Consider the following 5,000-nt stretch of genomic DNA (forward strand, 5'->3'; position numbering starts at 1 on the left):
GTGCAGTGATTGCAGGAATAGATAGAAAGAGTATGTACCAGCGGAGTTTCTCGGCAGAAAAGATGTTTTCGCCGTTCTTCCGTGTGGATTTGTATTTGACTGGATCCGACTCTGATTGGCTGAAGGACTTCATTTGGTGACACTGATTAGCTGAAGGAGTTGGCTGTCAAGGCAAGTAATCCCGCCTCCAGAACAGACCCGGCGTTGAGGGGGGGCCTGACCGGGCCTGGCCCCCCCATTCCCCAAACTGGCCCCCCCCATAAATCCCCCCCAAAAAAATGCTAAAAACGTTTTTCCGTTTTTCTGTTTTAAAGTTTAAAACGGAATCTGGCTGTCATTCAGCATTGATTAACTGAATGCTATTGCTAACTGTTACTTTGAACATCCATTTGCAATGATTCTGGCTGGATATTAACTATTGTAAATTTGTCACAATGAATGCAATTTGTGCACAATGTGTAAATACATTTAATATTAATTGTTTAGGCCTAATTATTTGTAAAGTCACAACACATTAGAGATGTGTGTAGTTCTTCATAGATTTAGCCTCTTCATTTTGCTCTCAAATGCACCAGGTTGACGAATTTTACTTTAAAATGTACAAAATCTTCTTCCGGGGGAGAATCCCCAGCTTGCCCCCCCCCAAGCTAGGGGCAGGCCCCCTCTGTAATTTGGGTCTGGAGCCGGGCCTGCTCCAGAATACACTGGGGACAACCTGGAGGCCAGACGCAATCGCAGAATGAAACAGAATGTGATCCGGATGCTTTACCAGGCTAACATTTCCAATGTTCATTTGAAAACCTTATGCAAATAAAGCAAATAGCAGACTGTGGCTATTTACACGACCGTTAGAGGTCTAAGCGTTTACGCGTATCTAGAAATGTTGATTATGCAACATGTTTTTGGTTCACAAACGTTGAGGTTCAACGTTTCAATTTTTTCTGCCGACTGGGCTGAGCTGGAGAGAGAGGGAAAGGAGGGAGAGAGAGAGGGAGGGAGGTTAAGAGGCAGCAGGGAGGAGGAGAACGGCAGCCATGGGAAGGCCGGGGAAGATTAGTTTTGCTCCGGTAACGACAGATCATAAAAACGCGAAGAGGAGGAAAGAGGAGATGAAACAGAGGGAGGCCGGATTAGTGCCACTTCAGGAATGACGGAACATGGGGGAGAGGGAGAGAGGGAGAGAAAGGGAGAGAGAGAGAGGCAGAGAGAGGAGTGCGGGAGAGGAGAGGAGAGGAATCCCTGGGAGTTGAGTTAGGATTAGTTCTGCTTCAGGGACAGCATGGGGATTGAAAGAGGGAGTTGGCTGATCTGGGTGGCGTCATGAAAACAATACCTCTTATCAATCAATTGTTGACAAAGTGAGACCTGAGACAATCTCTCTCTCTCTCCCTCTCTCCACTCTCTCCCTCTCTCTCTCTCTCCCTCTCTCCACTCTCTCTCTCTCTCTCTCTCTCTCTCTCCCTCCCTCCACACTCACAACTGTCTCATATGTGTATTGCTGGACATCATTGGATGGGCCCTATCTTCCCACAGGCGCTATCCCCTATTAGCGGTTGCGCACCTGTTTGCGCGTGCCTTAAAGCAGGGAAGATAGCAGTCCACCTTGTGAGTTTTGCACCCCAGCGCCGACAGCATCCCCACCTCACGGGAGCATATCGTAATGGTTTATACAGAAATGTAACTGTTTAAAAGTGATATAATTGTCTGGGTAGACGTGACCTCCCTGATTTCCAAGTTAAAACAGCCCCGAAATATGTTGGGGATGCAATTCTCGGCGGGGATGCGGAAACGTTCACGGCACGTGTCGGAGGCGCAAATTAGAGCTGTGCCAAAATCATCTGCGCCCCAAAATGCCTGCTGCGCAAACGGGATTTGGGCGGTCTTAACTACCCGAATTATTCACAGGCGTGGCCAGGCAATGCTGGGCATTACGTCAATCAAAACCAATCAGATTCCCGTCTCGGATCGCTGTTTGCGCGAGGCATGCAATATGCTGTAATTCTCTCCATGCGTAATAGAGTGTACTCACTCGTGCGAGGACAGAGAGAGATGGAGAGAGCTTATTGACAGATCGTCTGTGGTGCCAACGACCCTCCGGGTTATGAAGGTAAATAGCCTATGTCCATTGTCCAACAAGTTCTCTCAATTCATTTCCCTCTTTGCGATGTGATAAAAGTTTATCCGTGAGTTATAGCTGATTGCCTCACTGAATTATCTGCTAATACCCAATTTTAGCAGCATAATTTGATGTCCTGGCATGGCAAGGCTGTGCGTAATGACATATCCAAAAGGAATTGTACTTGCACTGCGCTGCGCTGCATGGAGATTATGGTGCGCAACCCAGCGCAGCGAGGTATTTAGCGCGTAAGAGGTCCTTTTCAAAGCGCTTAGCCAAAGTAATTGCGCGCTGCTGACGATAGGATAATGCCATCTATCACCACATTTTAGCGCTGAAACGCCTGCTTTGGCATGTGGCACGCCTATGCCCAGTACAATTATAACAGGCATGCGCTTGTGCCCGCCCCCAATTTGCATTGCGCACGGCGTTAAACGAGCGCAAACGCTAAATTAGTGCTTTTGGGAAGATAGGGCCCAATGTCTTTGTGATGATGCAGTGGTAAACAGACAAGTGGAGTTTTAACGAAGGTTCAGACAGGACGATCTTGATCCTCACCGGTTCCACAGTCACTGCACTTCTCCTGCTTGCTCACCTGGTAACCTGTCGGCTTCCTGGTGATAATTGAATAATCAGTGGTTGCCTCCTAGTTTCCCATAAGTCAATAGCATAGCAACACATCACCTCATACACCTTTGCTCACCTGCACTTTTAGCCTATCACGTTGTGGCACTCCCCTTTAGGCAGCCTATCACATGGTTGCTGTGTGCATAAATATGCTTTTCTGTGTCTCATTCAGTCTCTCTCATCCTGCTGGCTGACACACACCCGCCACCTCCCCGTCTCCGCCAAGTTCCTGATCCATCAGTCATCAAGAGGTTTCACCAGCACCAGTATCCTGACTCCACAGGGGGGTATATATGGCTGTGCTGCTCGAGCTGACCCAGCTCGATCTCGATATCTCCCAGTGGTGTCAAGCTCCAAAGACTAACTAACTTTCTCATCATAATATTCTGTAAAGATCATTCATCATCATTATAATAAATCATTGTTTATCCATCAAGTCTCCTGATTGAACTGGTATTTAAACATCAGAATATTACTAATTTGCTTTATTTCCTGAAAAAAAGGCAACCATTTTCATGTAACGTATACATGACTGTGATATTATTTACCTTTGTAAACTATTTATGCCATCAATATTTGTGGCAGCCAAAACAAAGGTGGGTTAACTGAGTGTGTCTCTAAATGTGGGGAAAAACGCCACAGTTCAAAGGCCTCCTCCAGATCTCTCACCATCCCATTCACATGTCTATTGTTGTCTGGAAGCAGTCCACCTCCAAAAATGAGGAGTGATGATCTCCAGTCCAAACAAACCAGACGCCGGTGTGCAAGCGCATGAATCAGGATGCGGCTCCACAGCTGTGTCTTTCTCACTAGCCAGGATTCCCTTGTTATATCTGCTTTGCCTTGAAAATGAATGATTAGCTTGCAAGGCCTGTTTGCGTGTGAAGCTATATTTGAGAGGAGGCTTTTCAAATAGCGATGGTAGCCAGCGTGCCCTTTACCGCGAGTAGGTGTATGACGGTGATGGGAATGACAAAACACTCTGACGACGTGAAGTTTTCTTCAAAGTCGTACAGATGCAAAAGAATAAAAGAGGAGAAAACAAGAAAGATTTCTAACTGGCTCCCTGGATACCACAAGCGTTGGCATAGCAACCAAAAGGCACATAGCCGTGCTTTACCGTAATTAACAGCGCGTCTGGAACATGTCTTTGACTAATCAGGGTTCTTGGCTGAAAAGACCCATTATAGGAGAACATGGCAATGGCAGATGTATTGTTTTGCATAGTGAAAAGGTACCGACACGAGGTCAGCTAAATGTCACTGCATTATCCTACACAGTGGTCTAATATAACAAAGTAATACTGCTTTGTTAAAGTGGGGAGTATCTATACTTTATTTGAGTATTTATATTTCTGTACTCCAAGTATTTCCTGAATAAAATGTATTTTATTTTTACTCTCTTATATTTCCCCTAAGCATCTTAGTTACAAAGTAAAATCAGACGAAATTTGGTAGCCTGCAAGCAACCAGGTTTGGCGAATCATACTACTCATGGCAAAGTTACGTTAATCACGATCCACACTCCAGTCCAGTTGGGGGCGGTAATGTAATGCACCATAACTTTGTTTTGCAAACTGCTATAAAACTCAAGAAGGATATCTCCACTCCACCCCAGGCATGTCTTTTGCTTGCCTTTTTATCAATAGCATTTACTTGTACTGAACAGTAAATATCAGATACTATAAGACTTTCACTCAAGTAATATTCTAACAGGTGACTTTATAACTTCGGCCAAGGTCACTTTCTGCCAAGATAGCTGTACTTTTTACTCTAGTGTGGCTTTCAGGTACTTCACCCACCACTGACCCTGCATCATGTCTTCCATGCTGTGTCCTGAAAGAGAGACAGGGGCGGGGGGGGGGGGGCAGAAAAAGGGGAGATGGGGAGAATCAGAGAGAAAGCAGGAGAGAGACGGTATCTATGGCTACCCCCATTCACTGAGCTGCCTGTCAGTGTCTGTGGGCTCAGCTGTGGACAGCGCGGGCTGGAGGAACATTGTTAAGAGAGAGAGGAGCAGCGCTGTCACATTCGGACACTCTCCTAAAGCGAACACGGCCGAGGTCGCAGGGCGCGTGCTCAACAGCGGCACAAGAGACTAACAAGTCGGGCACTTTGTAACAGATTGACTCTGAAGATGAAGAGCGTCCCGGTGTGGATAGCAAAGCTCTGCCGTGACAAATGGGCGGAGAGGGAGGCGAGGGATGAAGGCTCGGGCCAAGACTTGTGGAAAAAGAGCCAAGCATGGCTGAAGTGAT

This window comes from Poromitra crassiceps (genome assembly GCF_964638095.1).
Source record: "Poromitra crassiceps genome assembly, chromosome: 11".
NCBI classification, from domain to species: Eukaryota; Metazoa; Chordata; class Actinopteri; order Beryciformes; family Melamphaidae; genus Poromitra; species Poromitra crassiceps.